This window comes from Erpetoichthys calabaricus, chromosome 4 (genome assembly GCF_900747795.2).
Source record: "Erpetoichthys calabaricus chromosome 4, fErpCal1.3, whole genome shotgun sequence".
NCBI classification, from domain to species: Eukaryota; Metazoa; Chordata; class Cladistia; order Polypteriformes; family Polypteridae; genus Erpetoichthys; species Erpetoichthys calabaricus.
In genome coordinates this window covers 273762858-273782882 of record NC_041397.2, presented here as the reverse complement: position 1 = coordinate 273782882, position 20025 = coordinate 273762858, and the positions used below count along the sequence as shown (strand labels likewise).

The 20025-nt window shown below is 39.2% G+C and overlaps 1 protein-coding gene across 1 annotated transcript in view; it reads left to right on the top strand.

Moving 5' to 3' along the window:
* The window catches only part of mid1 (midline 1), a 652072-nt gene that overhangs the window by 245337 nt on the left and 386710 nt on the right, over positions 1 to 20025 (top strand). The window lies entirely within an intron of this gene.

The window sequence follows — 20025 nt, the reverse complement described above, 5'->3', positions numbered from 1 at the left end:
TACAGCGACTCCCGGTGGTCCCCAAGGTATCCAGCAAGGCTGTGTATAGAAACTACAAAGTCCATGAGGCCCTGCTGGAACTCGGGGCACCATCATGCTGTCCGGAGGGCTCCTCCTAGCTGCCTGGGGGTGGCGACCGGAGTCTGTAGCCGGTCGTCCATCACAACCCTTTATATCCCATTAGTGGGGGAACTCTTGAGGTTGGGTAATATGGTAAGCACAACTTCAAGTGCTTCTGGTCATTTTTGCTAAAGACACCTATTAATTCAGTCTTTATCATAAGGGTGTAATTTCATACACAAAATTGGTCCAAAAGGGTCTAAAATGAGGGGTTTTTGAGTCTAGAAGGTTAAAAATGGAGGGAACCCCAAACATCCTGCATAACTAGATATCACGTCAAGTTGAATGGAATACCATATGTCTGAGTTTTCTTATACTGGTGAATCAGGAGGTGCTGGACAAACAAACTGAAGTGACCTTAAAGTGTTCTTAGAAACACTCAGAGATGTTTCCAGGTGCATCCCTGCATGGAGTTTGCATGTTCTCCCCGTGTCTGCATGGTTTCCTCCCATAGTCCAAAGACATGCAGGTTAGGTGCATTGGCGATTCTAAATTGTCCCTAGTGTGTGCTTGGTGTGTGTGTGTCCTGCAGTGGGCTGGCGCCCTGCCCGGGGTTTGTTCCTGCCTTGCGCCCTGTGCTGGCTGAGATTGGCTCGAGCAGACCCCCGTGACCCTGTGTTAGGAAATAGCGGGTTGGATAATGACTGACTGACTGACTGACTAGCGCCTTCCCCATGCTCAAGCCATGTGGCTATAAATTAGATAAGCTCTTGAAAAGTGGAATGGCTAGATAAGTTGCAACTAAACTTTTTAAAGAAAATTGTAACAGAAATTGTAGCAGAATTTCAAATTAAACAACATTTTCATGTGACAATATCTCATACTTCTTTATTGTTTTGCTGACACCTTGTTTATTATTAGGGTCTTCTGCAATATTATATTAATATCAACGCTGAAAGCTACTGCCACCAAGCTTGGATCCTAGTGATGAAGCAAATGAATAAAATCAGTCAGTTCACTAAAATGGGTAGTTTGACAGAATCAAATCAGTAGTCTGAATAGAACTGATTACAGGTATCACTATTTCTGACCCATCCCACCCATGCATACTCAGATCCTTCTCCTCCTGTCTGGTAAATGAGTAAGGTCAATCCCGAACGGGGCCTCATGTATAAAACTTACTTACACTCAGAAACATGCTCAAGCATTTTCTTGTACAAACCTTGAAATTTTTTAAATTGGAAAGTTTTGACCATCTGTTAAGTCCTACTCAGACTTTATGGGTGTTGACATTTTTGCGACTCCAGGTAGCAGGACAATGAAGTGATTAGAAAATCTCATCTAATTGCACATTTCAATGATGTATCGGTCATATTCTGGTGTCCATCCATCCAAAAACCTGTAACAGAATGGCTTGCGTAATTTCCTCGTGATTGTCTCTGTGATGTAGGCTCCATTTCAGTAGACAATTCCAATAGGATGGCTCTAGGACATCTAAATCAGCATATAAGTCAATCAACATCACGATAAAGGATACAAATACCATTAACGATATTTAAACAACAGAAAACGTTGTGTTTTTAAATTTGTTTGTCTACAACAAAACAGTTGCATAATAAGCACTTTCTTATTTTAAGAAGTCAAAGAATGTACTGTATGCATAGCATAACATTCGGGTGCAACTTGGTTAACTATTTTTATATTTGGAGCATTTTCTGTTAATTATTTTCTTTGTCAAAAGTACAGATATTACATCATTATTTTCTAAATATTCAGTCACAGGGCTATGTGTGACATACGATGCAGATTTGCTCAAACCGTTGCTGTTTGTTCAGGCAGACTCTGCTGTTTGAATTGCTGTAATGCTGACTACTGACAATCTGTTTTGCCAACAGTGTCTTTCAGATGTGTGAAAGAGGAAAATACTGAATTCAACATACTCAAATTGAAATGACGTTTCTCAAGCTAAATCTGAAACAGTGAATTAACCTGTAATTGAAACTCTACAGAATATTTCTCTGTCTATATAAGGGTTGGCGACCCGAGTTACTTTGGACAGGACATTTTATAGTACAGGTATTTATTAATCCATCTGCCCTCTAAACCTGCTTATCTGGGGCAGAAGATAGCTAGAGCCTATCCCAGCAAATCGCGGGCACAGGGAAGAACAATCATTGGATAGAGCGCCAACTCATCGCAAGATGAAGACAAACCAACATGGGATAATTTAGCATTGCCAATTCACCGTTCGCACGTGTCTTTGGACTGTGGGAGAAAACGAGTAAACCTACACAGACCCACATGCAAACTCCACACAAGGAGCATCTGGGACGCGAACCCCAGGCTCCTGAGCTACCAATGCTTCACTGTGTGTCTAACTCATTGATTATTAACATAGTTACATTAAATTGAGGAAAACATTATATATTTGGCCACTCCATAAACTCTGCCAAATGTCAGTAATACCTCAAGTTCAAATTCACTGAAGCTTTGTTTTCTGTGCTCTCCCATGGTGTGAAAGTAAAGTCACTCAAGAACACGGAAAAGTTATATGGTGACTATTCAAGAAAGGGCATTTTTAATCATGCTTGGCTACTGGTGGGAGATGATGGGGAAGTAGCTAAAAGTGCATGTACAAGCACTTGGTTTTACATTTATTTGAGATTTGTAAAAGAACTTGGCATGATGCCTGGTGTACATAACAGTTTTGTAAAATCCCAGTTTTGATTCTGTGCATGCTGTTTTTGCCTTTCAAGCATAAGCAACCTTTCAGTATAAAATCTAAGCAAGGCTTTATATATGAAGCCAAAGGACTAACAGATTTCATTAAGTTATTTAGCCATAGGGTAAAAATGTCTGAACTTTACATCTTGACCTGAAGAGTCTTCCCCACTAATAAAATGAATATGTCAGTTTTAGTGTGACGCTAGTTGTTAAGCTTCAGCAAATCAAATTTCAACAACATTTATTTATATAGCACATTTTCATACAAATGATGTAGCTCAAAGTGATTTATATGATGAAGAAAGAGAAAAAAGACAAAATAAATAAGAAAATAGAATTAGGAGACACAGTTGATTTTGTGACTTCTCTCATCACGCTAAGTACCATAGTTTGCTTGTGGTACCGATGTATTTATGCAAGTCCAACAGAGTGGCTGTGGGCTGACAGCAGGGGGGCGGGGCCTTCCTCATTCCTTCGTCAACCTCTGTTCGAGTTAGTCTACGTCTCACCATGTGTTGGAGTGCACCTTGCCTCCATCGTGTTTGTTCAACAAACATTATCATCTACAGATTGTTAAGGAATAACGTTTAACGTTTTTGAGAGAGAGATCAGAGTTACATGTGTTTTACAGGGTAGCTGCTGATTGTCAGAGACATCACCGGCATGTCCTTTTCTCCCCACATGGGGAATGCTTTCCTGTCAGAGCTGAACACGATCAGATACAGTGCCAACGTCTATTGACTTTTAAAGTTTGTCATGTTTCATTAAGTCAATGTATGTGTGTGTGTTTACGTATGTATGTTCCAGCATCACTTCCGAACGGCTAGAGCGATTTTCTTGATGCTTGGTACACATGTTTCTCATTGGTTGACTTAAAATACTGTAGGGCGAAATCAATCCTAATCCACACCCTTCTGGGGAAAGTGGGGGTGATCTTGTTTGCATGTTATAATCCAGTTGACACTCGGAACGACCACCAGAAGGCGAACTGGAGGTGACTGCCAGCGTTCTTTATGTTTGAGCACCACTGTGCCCCTGTTGCTTTTCAAATTAAATAGAGTTGGCTGGTTACGAGCGTCAACTGGATGATAACGTACATACAAGACCATAAGACAAGCACATTAGTGAGTCTTCATTATTTGTTAATTTATTTTTATTTTTAAAGTTGTGCTTTTTTTAATTATATTTTTCTCAAACAATAAAAAAAAAATATTTTCCTCCAAGGTAAAGCTAGTAATAATTAATTGAATATACAGAGCATTAGGATTAAACTAAAATGAAGCTATAAGAAAGCCATGTTAAAGTAATGTTTTTTGGCAGTTTTTTAAAGTGCTCCACCATATTAGCCTGGTAAATTCCTATTGGCAGGCTATTCCAGATTTTAGGTGCATAACAGCACAAGGCCGTCTCACCACTTCTTTTAAGTTTAGCTCTTGGAATTCTAAGCAGACATTCATTTAAAGATCTAAGGTTACGATTTGGAGTGTAAGGTGTAAGACATTCCGAAATATAAGATGGTGTGAGATTATTTAAGGCTTTATAGACCATAAGCAGAGATTTTAAAGCCGATTCTAAATGACACAGGTAACCAATGTAGTGACATCAAAACTGGAGATATGTGCTCGGATTTTCTTTTCCTAAGATTCTAGCAGCTGCATACTGCACTAGTTGCAATTGTTTAATTTTTTTTTCAGTAAAGTGTGTCAGTAAATCACAATTTTATTTATATATTGTTTGTTTTCACAATTCTGTTTTTTGAATTTTTTTAATCCTTCATGTGATCCCTGACTGCCTGGCCCCCAGGCGTACTTGCATGCACATTTCTACTTATTTTTCTCTGTTCTGATCCACTTTGCCTAATTTGTAATGAGCAGTCAGACTCCATCAGAACATATTTTCTGCTTACTTATTTTAAATTAATATTGTCTAAATCTGATTTTGGTGAATCAAAGAGGCTTTCATAACGGATTACTAATGCATATGGAGACAAGCCTTGGCAATAATGTCTTAGTAAACAAAGTCAGCAAACAAAGTGACTGCAATTATATTGGCCTTTTTTTCACAAGAATGTCTAACAAAATACGGAGTGATTTTTATTTATTTATTTATTTTGTTGTCTGGCTCACAAGAGGGAGGAATTTGACTTTAATCTTTTCCATGAGCCAGAAAAAAATGTTGGTGTAGCTGTTAATAAAGCTCTGAGGTATTTATTGTATAATTAATGCATTTTTAACCGGCTGTGGTGGTTGTCTTACTAATGCAGAGCCATCTGGTAAATGCAGTTCAATAGCTTAGACAGACAGGTTCTTTTCTTAATTTAGCATAACTAAAGATGATATGTCTTATTTCTCATTTGGCCCAGAAATTACTTCATTAAATGCCAAAATAACATGGGGCAACAAAGCATTCACGCAGATCTGGGTCTCTAAATTCTTTATCCTTTTAATTAAATGAAAACTCTATTGCCATGCAGGAAACGGTGACAAGTTTTTCTTGATGTTACAGCCTAAAACAAGAACACAACCGTAAAATACAAAACAATATTCAATATAGAATGTTATCTATTAGACATTTTACAGTGTAACTCATGGAAACCTGCTGGGATGCTATTATATGATCAACAACCTTGAACAGAAACCAGAGGATAAAAAATGGCTTATTAACAAAGCAAAATGCACAAAGGAGGATATATATGTAGGAGAACGCTCAAAACCACTACAAAAAAGCAAAACAACAACAACAAAACACTTTGCCCCTTTAGACCGGACTAAATATAAACTTCTCTAAGCTATGGTTTAAGAAATTTCCCATGGGGTTCCTAATGCACTGTCGTCCTTCCAGGTTATCCTCCATGTCCCTGCCAGACAAATCCTTTGCCTTTGCCTTCTTCCAGGCTCCAAGCACCCTTTGCTGAGGGACCAGAGTTTCCGATAACACTTCTGAGGTCATGTCCAATCAACTGGAATGTGGTTCTGAGTTGTACCTGAACCCCATGAGAGCCATACAGCTACCTCCTTAAAGGGCCAAACACTCCTAACACTGCATTCAGTTTTGAATTTTAATATTTTCTTGTTTATCATGGCACTTGAGAGTAGCAATATGTTCCATGTTGGTCGGCCATGCAAGTAAGAACTTCACTGTACTCTGTATATGTTACAAAACCACTTCTACTACTACCATCATTAAGTACACTGGATGATTAATTGCTGACCTACTTGATAGTCTTGTTTAAGCTTCAGTGTGGCGTGTGGCCTTCTTCAGCTCCTTGATGGTTCTTTTACTCTGAGCAGTAGTCCAGCCCAACTTCTGGATGGCTCCCTTTAGTCCTGTCCAAGCAGTGGTCCATACCATCCTGCAGTGGTTCACAGGTACAAGACATTCATAACCAATATTATTGTTCAGTTAATTATGGTTATGGTAGATAAGCTATATAAAAAAGGTTAAGAATGTCTGTCTGTCTCTTTGTCATTTGAGAATGCCTCAACCAGTTTACGTGATTTTTAGTATGCATATTCATCTTGGTCCCCATCAGCGTATAGGCTACTTTTTTTCTGCCCTCAGTGCTCAGTGGCAGCTTCTTTGAGAAATCTTGCTATGCAACACATTATTTTCATATATTTTCAGTCACAAATCAAAGATGCATATAGATTGGCAAGAGAGTATAGATAGATAAAGTTAAAGTTAGACCCACTTTTACTCATTATCTCTGTTGCCTACTGATCCTGGGGCAAACCTATACATGTCAACAATTAAACTATTTTGTTGAGGCTACACCTTGTCAGATTTTCTGCTACTTCTTCCTTTTTACTTTCTCGTATACGAAGCATAGGGAAAGTATTGTAGTCGTCTAAAGATTCGATATCGAGATTTTGATGAGTCCGAAAATAAAATACCATTTTTGGATTTATGTCTGTGTGTCTGCCTGTGTGCGTGTGTGTGTTTGTGTGAGTACTGTAGTAAAAGACAAGAAACAATATAAAAGTTTGGGGATTCCTCCCTGTATAGTGTCGGATTTGCACAAAATAACTCAAACAACGAGTAATCATAAAGCACTGAGTCATAACAGAGACTGCAACTTAAAACAAATGCTCCAGCTTTATAGTTGAGGGACAGGAAGAGGTGTGTCTTTGGGCGAAAGTGAGGTCAACAGGGTTGAGAAATGCTGCTGGAAGTGGGAGGAGATTTAGGCGGGTCTGTCTTCTGGAGGTCTGCAGGAGAGGAAGAAGAGGCATTAGTACAATGAATTAACCCCCCACTCTGTGTTTTACTCCCACTTAAGCCCTCAGACTGCTTCCCATGCGCAAGTGTTTGACAATATATAAACACAATAACTTTAGTACGCTTTCACTTAGGTCAACCAAATTTTGCATACAAGTATTAGGTACAAAACGTAGATTTCTGTCAACTTTTGGGCTATTTACATTAACCGGAAGTGGTACTTTACCTTTTATTCTTACAGCTGCAGAGTCCAATTTATTCAACTTTTCAATATTTTATTAATTTGATTTGATTTGTTGTTGATGGTTCTTTAATGTAGATAATATAAAAATATAATCGTTGTCTTGCAGTTTACTCCTCAAACATCCATCCCCATATCTGAGTATACGAGAAAGTCTAGGGGAGACCACTCCTGATTTTTTAAATTAATTTTCAAATAATATACCTTCTAGAAAGTGAACCAATTTAAATCTGTGATCTTCCAATGCCATAAGAAAGTGTCTGATGCAGGATTCTGAAACCAGAGAAATAACAATTTGAAACCATATATTGAAAGTTATAGCTCTTCACAGGCATATAAGAGAGAATTCAATATCGACAGGCAACAGAAAAGGTCAAATCATTTTCTTTTTAGCAATTTCTACCAAAAATACTTCTGATTACCAATAATTTTCTATTCTCTTTTAAACATCTCCAATTTCCCACTTTGCTATAACCATAAACACATCACAAGATCAGGCACTGAAACTTGCAGGCATAGACTTACAAGCAAATTGTTTCTCTCATGTGCAGTTTTATGTTGCTTGGCTCTCAAGTGAAATCAAACAGACCTGTGCTTACTTTATATACTCTCCACAAAATACAACCAAAAATATTATTTGCAAAGAGGTAGGTCCAGGTGGATGAACAACGAAAGTGACATCACTGGTGGTAAAGCCATCAATCTTCCAGTCTTCAGCGGGAAGAAAAGAAAAGGTGATAGCAGACAATGGCAGTCCCTGCAGTTTTGGGAAATTACCACCACCAGTGCCCTTAAGCTGTCCCCTGTGCGCACACACATGACACTCCCTTACTCCTCATACCACTCTTTGGCTAAATGGATTTACTGTGTGGATTATTTGAAAGTGATTTCCAACAGAATGAGTTGTACTTGTTTTTAGCCCAATTAACTGTAGTGGGTGGCTACTATAGTAGCTCTGTTCTGTCTTATTTATAGCCAACATTTGTTAACTTTCTCTTGCAAGTCTGCCACTCCTGTGCAAATCTCCCAATCCCCCTATTTAATATGGGCAGACGCACACCTGAGCTCTCCATTTTTCCCCTAATTAGGCCCGGATTGTTTCTGCAACATTAGCGCGTGCCAATTTACACAACTAATTACAGCATGTACTCTACACCAATAATAAGTAGTGGGCTGCCAAAGGGTATACAGTCATTGTGTATTTTTATTGGAAAAATTACTCTTTTACAGAGTTTTTTCATCAAATTATCAACAAATATATTATCCAACTTTCATTCTACTCTATGTCAGGGTATATGAACCCCCACAGTTTTTTGTGATCATTCTCCCCCCTTCAAAAATAATGTTTATTTGAGAGTCAATGGTGCGGAGAGACCGCTCAGACTTGACCCAGCTGTGTTTAAAGCTCGACTATTCGGTGTGATCCATCAGCGCTTCCCCCGGGATCGCTGATCTCTTTGTTTATCCTTGTGCAGCTCTTTGTCTGAAGCAGCTATGCGCCTTGGGAATGGCTTGTTTGCCACCAGAGCTATTCACATTATAGCACTCAGAAGGGGCGTCTCCACCTAATGTGTGACCTCCCGGTGGCTGAAGCCTGCGTTTTGGTCTTTAATATTTCTGACTTACACAATGTATTATGCAGTCTCGACACACCAGGGTTTGTCTTTAACAGCTCAATTGGAATTCCTGGGTTGAGGAGCAAAGGGCACTATGCATTTCATAGAGTAATACGTTTGTTTTTTTGGATGTTTAGTTTTTATATTCGAACAATATGATGCTGCACACTGATAGAGTCAGCTATATACAGTATATGCCTTACATTTTTCTGATAGGGGAATCAATGTTTTATAATTTTATATCTTTATAGCCATATTTGACACTAGCTGTGTAAAAGCTTCACCGTGCACCTCCAAACTCCTTATGGTGTCAGCATTTCTTTGGTCTGCTATGTGTGTCTGTCTATGTAATGCTGTACTGCTTAATTCTTTAATTCTGTAAACCTTACAAAGTGTAATGTGATGGTGCAGACTGTTCATGGGGCTGTATAAAAAGTTGAATTAATCAGGACCTAGCAACCTGTTTTAAAATCCCCCACAAAAGTAAATGTATCATTTTTATTTCCTCCTTGAAAATCGTGTTGCTGGAATAGGTGCTGAAATGCTGAAATGACAGTTTGCACTTTTTCTGGATTCATCTGTATTCATTTTCTTCATTATTTATTCATTCATTCATGCATTTAGCCATACCTTGTTTATATTTGATTTCTTTATTAACATTTAAGTTTTTGTAATATGGTTAAGTTGTGCTGTTCTGTCACAAATCCCGGAGCTCATGTCTGTTTCTTAGCTAAGCTACTATCTCTGTATAGTTAGGCTCTTCTCTCCACATTTATGAGGTTATTAACTGGGTAACTTCTCACATCTTAAAGATGCATGTTTATGATTAATTGATTTCTCTAAAGTAGTCCTCTGCCTGTGTGTATGAATGTGCAAACAGTCTTGGTTTACTTCCAGCTTCTCCCCTGATGTATGCAGGTTATCTATCTATCTATCTATCTATCTATCTATCTATCTATCTATCTATCTATCTATCTATCTATCTATCTATCTATCTATCTATCTATCTATCTATCTATCTATCTATCTATCTATCTATCTATCTATCTATCTATCTATCTATGTATGACTGGTCCTAAAAATTATCTCATTTTTTTAATTTAAAGAATATCCCAGATAGCCCTCTGGAGGAATGCTTTGCAGTTACATGACACGGCTGCGCAAGCATGGAGGATTTTGTATAAACCTCCAACAGAAAAAATACTGGGGGTCCTACAGTGAAGGATGTGACACTTGGTAATTCATAGCTCTTTTTTTAAAAAGTATTCTCTCTAGCCTTACTGTATTATGCACTCAAGACACATCAGAATTTGCTTTAACAGCTCGATTGGAATTCTAGTGCTGTGGAGCAAAGGCACTTTGCATTTCACCATTCAATAAGTTTGCTTTTTTGGGTGTTCAATAGCCATATACAGTAGGACCGGTATGATGCTGGATACTGGTGAAGTCAGCTACTGTATGTACAGTGTCCATTTTGCTATCAAAAATAAATGATGTATAATTTTTTTCCTATACTGTACCAGGTTAACACCTCTGTTTAGTCAACTTGGTTTATTGTTTGAGAAGTTACAGTTTTTGTTTTTTTTTGTTGAACTTTTTATATTTGGAAGTTCTGTTTATAGAAAAAACAGAAAAGAAAAGCTTACTTGGAAACTTTTTGTTAGGTTAGGGTAAGGTGGACATTCTGAAAGCCTGAAGAAATAAAAATAAAAATAAACTGACTGCTGCTGGAACAGGGTGCTCTTTCATAGCAGATTGAAGGTTAAAGTTGCATATTATAAATTAACTAATCAAATAGACATATTTAAAGTAATTGGGGCTATAAATTATGTTTTATGTTCTATAAAAAATGAACGTCTAGTGGTAAAATGAGACTTAAAAAGCTTTTTTTTTCTAGACTGTACTCTATCTATCAGCAATTCCCATACATGTGTGTGTGTCTATTTTTATGTAATGTCTTTCATATCTATCTATCTATCTATCTATCTATCTATCTATCTATCTATCTATCTATCTATCTATCTATCTATCTATCTATCTATCTATCAATTATTAACATCTTGCCGTTGAATTCAAATTAAATTAATGTTTTTCTTTAAGTTTGTTCACTTGTTGAGTTTCTAATTAAATGAGTTCATCTGTTAAAGGAAATATTTTGACACAAAGTACACACTTTAGTGTTTCTTTGTATATTAAATTAATATAATATGAATCAAGCATTGCTTCTCTTCTACCTAAGTTTCTGAACATGAACAATTTATTTTGTTAATGTATTTTTTCCTTGACTGTATGAAAGGAAACTGTAACACTTAAGAGCAAATTAATTAAACTTAGATTTTTTTTTTTTTAAAGTGCATTTCTTGTCACCGTTAGCTCAATAAGAAGATCATGTTCCAGCAACAGAAAACAGAGAAGTCTGGGCCTGGTTACTCTTTAAATTAGGCTTGACCTTGAGTCACTTTGTGGCTTGAATCAAAGTGAGTGATGCTTGTTTGGAGTGGTGGGCTTTGTTTTTTATCCTTTAAGATCAGTGAAAATCCTGGAATGTTTTTTTGCAGAAATTGAGCTTGATTATTTTGAATGCAGCAGTCTGCATCTAACTGGATGATTTTCTACTGATCCCAGATGAGCAGCCTTGGGACAGAAAGATATTGGAGGACCACAGCACAATGTTCTGATGACATTAGAGTCCCAAGTCATCAGGACCAGCCAGGATCACATTACCTGAGGGGATTTGTTTTTAATCTTCTTGTTTCAAAAGCCCCGTGTAGTAATCCTGCCAGGTCACCACTGGTATATATCTTTTTACAATAATAAGCAAATACATTGTTACTGCCAAGGTCATTGAAGACCTTGGTAGCATCATGTGAAAGGCTGGAATTTGGTCCCTGGACTGAACTTCTGCTTTCTTTTAGGAATGATTTTATGCAAAGCAATCAAGGCTTAATGTCCTGTCATGAAAATGTCATGGTCCTAATATGACAAGAATATTTTTATGTAGGTTGTTAACTCATTGAAATCAACCTCTTACAAATATTTTGAGACGGATATTAATTCAGTATGACCTTAATTATTGGACTGTAATGCCGAAGGCTGCCCACTCAGTTTCCTCCACTGACTCTTTTTGTGATCCATACGTTTGCCTTATGGTGTGTACTGTGTGGCCTGTAGGGGGCGTCTCACAAGCTCAAACACCAATACAGGAGTCGAAAATGACAAAAACAAAATAAAGGCTTTAATAAGAAGCCTTAAATAAATAATACAGGATGAACAGAAAAGTGCAACAAAAGACAGAAAAAAATAATAACATCTCTGCATCCCCAAGGCCTAAACCCCTGGCTACTCAATTACATGTTTCCCCTGCTCACCTTCCGCTGCTTTGGCTCTCCTTCCACCCTCTGAGCTCTTGTCACCAGCAGCCTTCCAACTCGAAGCTCCCTGTGCAAAAGAAAGCAAGGCCCATTTATGTTGTGCCCCAACCACGTTAAAGGAACCCTGCTATTGGCAGTGTAAAGTGTAATTAAAACTAAAAATGAAATAAGAGCAGGAGTGTTAAATACTAACTAATTTTGGTTGAATTTAAGTATAAAAATAGGCAATAAAGTTAAATCTCAAACTGTCTATTCCAAGAGAAAGACATGGTAGGCCTGGAAGATATAAAAGGGTTAAGTAACAATAACTCATTATTATTTCAAATCATTTAATAATATATCTTGATGTATACCATGGCTGTCTATTTGTCTGTCCAGGATTTTAAATCACCTGTAGCTCGCAAACCATTTGAACTATTGACCTGAAATTTGGTACACATATACCTCATGACGTCTACTATCGGCTTTCGGGGTAATGATTGACCTCCAAGGTTATTTCTCTTTTTATTTTTATTTTATTTTATTGTAGAATCAACTTTCGGCAGCTGCCAGAAGGGCAGCTGTGCGGCACATGCATACGGGTGCCGTTCTCATCCCTACCAACTTCGCCAACACTTCCCCTACCTCTTCATATCTTAAATTATTGTTGGGGCAGATTGAAGACTTAAGTGCCAGCTTAAGGGAAAAATTAAGGAAACATGCTAAGTAATTGCAACACAAACACTGACTTAATCAGTTTTAATGCAAAAAGATGCCAATGAAAGAAGAGAAGAAGTGGGCCGCTAGGGTGGAGAAAAGGAGAACTGCTCAGGAAGAAGCAAGCACATCAACCTCTGAGCAAACGAATGATAAATGTACAGAGAAAGAGGAAGAAAACTATGAATGCTCAAGTCAAGTGTATTCACTGCACGTTATTGTGCAGTGCGCCATTACTAGTCAATAATAATTACCATTTTTATTAACTAGTAGCACTCGCATTTCTAGTCCTCGAAGAAGCGCCTCTCACAAAACACAGAAGCCCAGGCCATTTTGCCAAGGTTCTTCTTATTTTTGGCTTGATACTGAGCATTGGTTGTGGGTCTTGATCTTCTTTGTGGCATGCTAGTTTGCATCTTATTTTTTTGTTACATTTGACAGTTAGCAGGTAGCACTGCCGTCCATCTTGTCGTTCGTATGATCGGCCTGTGCAATGGGCTTCACACTGAGCAGCTGGAATTGTGGTCTTCACAAAACATAGGAAGCCAGGTCACTCTAATGAAGGTGATTTCAACTTTAAATAACGCAACAGCATCCAGAACTTTGTTTTGCTTTCAAAGTGTCTCACTTGGGTGTGCGATGAAGGCGATCAGTTGGACTATGGAACACACTTCACCATCAGCAGTTATTGACGCTTTTCTTTTTCTGTCAATTAAGTCACACAAAAGGGTGGCTTTACCTGTCAGTGGCGTGCATCGCTTTGTTTTTCCTGTCAGCCAAGGCAGGCTTACATGTTTCTGCTTACTGTGTGAAAGAGTTGGAGCCTAATTTCATGGCCACTGAAAAGACCTGTACATCCAATTGATGGGTCGTGTTGTGTATTTCATAGCTGGGGCTGTTGATTGAGACCAAAATTAAACTTCAAGGCCCAGGGATTTTTGTGTGACAGACAGACCTTAGCATTTTAAATAGGTTGATACCCATATGAATTGTAGAAGAGCGCTTATTTACAGTAGTCAGCCCTGGTTCGGCTTTTGGTGGGAGAGCCTTCGAATTCGATTGCAAACTCAGTCTCCATCACTGAAGTACTCTCTACTTTGGATGCTGTCAGGCTTTTGCTGTTCTACCCATGCCTGGTGTAAAGGGGTCACTTCCAGCGTCTCAAAATCACAACTAGTAAAAAGCTGGATTTAGTTAAACGGGGACTGTATAGTTTCAGGAAACTTAAATAACTAAGCAACACATAAGAAATATTAAATGTATAGATAATTAATAATAAAAGTAATATTAAAAATGAATGGGCTTCTTGGAAATGGAGATAGATGGAGTGAAAGAAACCAGAGGCAGTTGATGTGTTCCCGTCTTTAGTGCTACCAGACCTTTCCATGATATGGAGCAACCAGAATGTTTGTTATCTGTTAGCACTGCCCAGTCAATTGTATTTTATTGTGCCTTATGCATTCAATAAAAAAAAAAAAAAAAAGTTTAATTTTCTGGAAGACTCATCACCTCTTACTGGAATGAATACAGCAAAAATATACTATACATACAGTGTAGTGATTGACTAAAATATTCAGATTAAAACCTTACATGTTTTGAAATTTAAATCACCGGAACATTTCCGTCATTTTACATATTCGCAATCAGATTTTGAATTGAATAATGTGTAATTGGAGCATTAATTTCTTCATCTCGTCATATTTTTTAGTATTCTTCAATTTTTCAATCCAAAATTCATACAGTCTTAATATTAAGGTTACATCTTTTAATCCATAAGGATAAATGATAGAATGAATGAATAGGGACAGCAATGCTGTGTTCAGCCACAAGCCTCTGGATTGCTATACTTCATATTTTCAAATTATTTATGGAATACACATTAACAGAATGTGTGTGTGTCATCAAAAATACATGTCTTTAACTCAGTCGTTGCCTTTCCTCATATTAAAAACAGTCATTTTATTACTTCTGTAGATCAGGCAGCACATTGGTGAGAACATGTCACTCACTGACACATACACTTATGGTTCAAAAGGCAGATACAGGATTTAAATGCATTATTATTTTATTATTCACAAATTTGCCTGATGCCTTTATCCAAGGTGATTTATAACATTTCAGATACCATTGCTTAAATTTCTTTCCTTCTCTCAGTTGGGCAGGTGAAGCGACTTGCTCAGGTCACACAGTGTCAGTAGCAGGACATGAAGCCACAAACTCCAAGTCTGAAGTCCAAAGCCTTAACCACTGCACCACACTGCCTGTATTTGAGGTTTCCATGCAAATGTTTTATTTTATTAGTACAGAAGTTCACCATGTTACATGCACATACTGAAAATATTTTACTGTTTAGAGTTAATGAAGATGGAGCCCCTATGGATTAAAGATGCTGTCGTGAACTTTCAGACCTACATAGGACTCAACCCTCCCCATATACAAATAAATCTCTGTGAGGCAACAGATCTGAACAGAAGAGAAGCTTAAATAATGAATGGATGGACAATACACATTCACAACATGATCCACTCAACTCAAAAACTGAAATGATACAGTATATAAAATAAAGAATAAAACACAATATGCAAAAAAACACACTGTAATCACAATGATAAAAACACAACACAGTCTTCTTCTTCTTCTTTCGGCTGCTCCTGTTAGGGGTTGCCACAACGGATCATCTTCTTCGATATCTTTCTGTCCTCTGCATCTTGTTCTGTTACACGCATCACCTGCATGTCCTCTCTCACCACATCCATAAACCTTCTCTTAGGCCTTCCCCTTTTCCACTTCCCTGGCAGCTCTAGCTTAGCATCCTTCTCCCAATATACCCAGCATCTCTCCTCTGCACATGTCCAAACCAACGCAATCTCGGCTGACTTTGTCTCCCAACCGTCCAACTTGAGCTGACCCTCTAATGTACTCATTTTTAATCCTATCCATTCTCGTCACACCCAGTGCAAATCTTAGTATCTTTAACTCTGCCACCTCCAGCTCTGTCTCCTGCTTTCTGGTCAATGCCACCGTCTCCAACCCATATAACATAGCTGGTCTCACTACCATCCTGTAGACCTTCCCTTTCACTCTTGCTGATACCCGTCTGTCACAAATCACTCCTGACACTCTTCTCGATCCATTCCATCCTGCCTGCACTCTCTTTTTCACCTCTCTTCCACAATCCCCATTACTCTGTACTGCTGATCCCAAGTATTTAAACTCATCCACCTTCACTAACTCTACTCCCTGCATCCTCACCATTCCACGGACCTCCCTCTCATTCACACACATGTATTCTGCCTTGTTCTTACTGACCTTCATTCCTCTCGTCTCTAGAGCATATCTCCACCTCTCCAGGGTCTCCTCAACCTGCTCCCTACTATCGCTACAGATCACAATGTCATCAGCAGACATCATAGTCCACGGGGACTCCTGTCTAATCTCGTCTGTCAACCTGTCCATCACCATTGCAAATAAGAAAGGGCTCAGAGCCGATCCCTGATGTAATCTCACCTCTACCTTGAATGCATCCGTCACTCCTTCCGCAGACCTCACCACTGTCACACTTCCCTCGTACATATCCTGTACAACTCTTACGTACTTCTCTGCCACTCCCGACTTCTTTATACAATACCACAGCTTCTCACAAGGCACCTTGTCATATGCTTTCCTCAGGTCCACAAAGACACAATGCAACTCCTTCTGTCCTTCTCTATACTTCTCCATCAATATCCTCAGAGCAAACAACGCATTTGTAGTAGTCTTTCTTGGCATGAAACCATACTGCTGCTCACTAATCATCACCTCACTAGCTTCCACTACTCTTTCCCATAACTTCATGCTGTGGCTCATCAATTTTACCCCCCTGTAGTTATTACAGTCCTGCACATCCCCCTTATTCTTAAATATCGGCACCAGTACACTTCATCTCCACTCCTCAGGCATCCTCTCACTTTCCAAGATTCCATTAAACAATCTGGTTAAAAACTCCACTGTCATCTCTTCTAAACAGTTCCATGCTTCCACAGGTATGTCATCTGGACCAACGGCCTTTCCATTTTTCATCCTCTTCATAGCTTCTTCCTTGCTAATCCGTTGCACTTCCTGATTCACTATCTCCACATCATCCAACCTCTTCCCTCTAGCATTCTCTTCATTCATCAGCCTCTCAAAGTACTCTTTCCATCTGTTCAACACACTCTCCTCGCTTATGAGTACATTTCCATCTTTATCTTTTATCACCCTACCCTGCTGCACATCTTTCCCAGCTCGGTCCCTCTGTCTAGCCAATTGGTACAGGTCCTTTTCTCCCTCCTTACTGTCCAACCTTTCATACAACTCATCATATGCTTTTCTTTAGCCTTCTCCACCTCTCTCTTCACCTTGTGCCTTATCTCCTTGTACCCTTGTCTACTTTCTGCATCTCTCTGACTATCCCACTTCTTCTTTGCCATCCTCTTCCTCTGTATACTCTCCTGTACTTCCCCATTCCACCACCAGGTTTCCTTTTCCTTCTTCCTCTGTCCAGATGTCACACCAAGCACACTTCTTGCTGTCACAATTACTACATCTGCTGTAGTTTCCCAGCTGTCTGGTAACTCTTCACTGTCACCCAGTGCCTGTCTCACCTCCTCCCGAAACTCAATCTTGCAGTCTTTCTTTTTCAAATTCCACCATTTGATCCTTGGCTCTGCCCTCACTCTCTTCCTCTTCATGATCTCCACTCTTTTCACCTCCAAAACACTCTTGACATACTGTTCCTTCAGAATAACTCCTACCCCATTTCCCCTCCCATCCACACCATGATAGAACAATCTGAATCCACCTCAGATCAACCTGGCCTTACTTCCCTTCCATTTAGTCTCTTGCACGCACAAACCTTCCTTCTCTCCATCATATCTGCTAACTCTCTCCCCTTATCAGTCATACTGCCAACATTCAAAGTTCCTATCCTCAGTTCCACTCTCTTTGCTTTCCTCCTTTCCTCCTGCCTCTGGACACGTCTCCACCCTCTTCTTCTCCTTCTTTGGCAGAAAACACAATACAGTGTAATTTACGGAAAACTTGAAAAATGTTAAATAGTGTGATTTGCACTTGGTTTGATCTCCTGCTGCTCTCTATGCAGAATTTAACACGACTGTCACTGCTAATATTGTCTCAGTGAGAATGAGTGTATTTATGTGTTGACATCCCATCTAGTGATAAGAGAAAGAGGCAAGTTTCCATTCACATATAGTTTTGCAAAATTGGCATTGCATGAGATATCGTAGTCGTGAAACTCACTCAGTTTTTTGGGGGAGCAGCAAACATGTAAAAATGATTATACAAAATAAAGAATAAAACACTCTGTGGTCACAATGTATAAACCCTATAATCTAATTTATAGAAACTGTGAAAAATGCTAAATGATGTAGTCATGTCCTGGTTTGATCTCCCACTAGAATCTACTTAGAAATTGTCTGACTGTCATCTCTAATGTTGTTCCAGTGTGAATGAATGTGTCTATGAGTTGAACTAACATCCCATCTAGTGAGGAATGAAACAGTCCAGTTTTGACCTGCATACGAAACGTGGCAATCACGTTCAATTTTCTTGAGATTTCAGTTTTTATGGGGTAGAAAACATGGAATACTTGTGTTTACGTGTTTACCCGTTGTGGTATAACAGGTCTGTGGCTTCAAAAAAAAGGGCCAGGTTTTAATCCGTATAGCCGGGTCGTTCTCCAATTGCACGACCGCAGGGAGTTAATGAGGTAGCTGGAGTGAGTCACACCTGCACATGTGGGTGCGTTTGTTCTCAATTGCTTCATTGGCTTCCTGCGGCGTGTGATTAAGGCGCTGCAGCCACGGAGGCGCACGGGGCAGACAGGGCTATATATATGGGTCGACATCAGGAAAGCGGGGTGATACAGATGGATAAAGGAGAGGAGGGAGAGAGAGAAAAGAGGTTAAAGGACGGGAAAGAGCAGTCTAAGCAGGATGATCTGGTCACCTAGAAGCAGGAGACAGAACGAGCTGGGGACCCGCAAAGGAGCGTTTGGCCCACTCTAGGGGCTAGTCTACCCCACTGAATGTTCGAGTGAGTGGGGTGAGCAAGGCAGGTGTCCTCCCGAGGGATCTGAGGAGTGACTACGGGAGCGTGAAGGATGAAGGGAGGAGAGCCGACCTCGGACGGTCTGGCAGCAATGCATGCAGGCAGCTAAGACGGAGTTCGGCTGAAAGGAGCTCGTGGCTGTTGGGTCTCCACCGGCTGCGGGAGCAGTGGGTGAGCCGGGGAGAATGAGAGACGGAGGTGGGCTGGAGAGTAAGGAGAGAGAGACTGCATTTTAACTTCTGCATTTTTTAACCTCGGATTTTAAAGGATTTATTTATGGTTTTTTTTATCCCTACTGAACATTTGGTTTTATGATTTATTTACTGAATCTGATGCACTTTTTGTTTGGACACTGTGATTATTGTTTTAATAAAAGCGCTTTGTCGCTTTTTGGAAATATCCCCTGGCTTCATTACAGAATTGTCCTCATATGTCAGGTCATCTCGGTGACATTACTGACGGTGTCGGGTTCAGGGCTCCCCGTAAGGACGTTGGGATCATGGAGCGGACCTGCATCGTCACACCCATGTTCATTTCTGCAATGGTGTAACCAATGCAATGCGTTCCACACCACTAAATCAATTCTCCGTATACCCTTTGTTGTTTTTTTTCACAGGAGATAATTATTGGAATACTAAATGACAGGAATATGCATGCATAATTAATATATGAAAATGCTTCCAGGCAGGAACTAAATCTTGTTCTTCTTATGTCAATAGCATGAATTTCACTGGAAGTGAAACAGTTTTTTATTATTTGGTTTTTTTTTGTGTGTAAAATTGAGTTTCATTGGAAATTCTATTTTGTGCAAATCATTTCACTTAACTGTAATTGGTTTATGAATTGAGAAACCTTTAGATCAATGTGATTTTGAACTGGACTAAGGGTTTAATTCACCTGCTGGAAATAGGGGCATGACTCGAATGACATGCCTTCATTTGAATGGCTGCCCCTTCCTCGATGGGTTGCTCATTTTGGCTGTTTGCTGTCAGTTCTGAAATTACATGTGAAC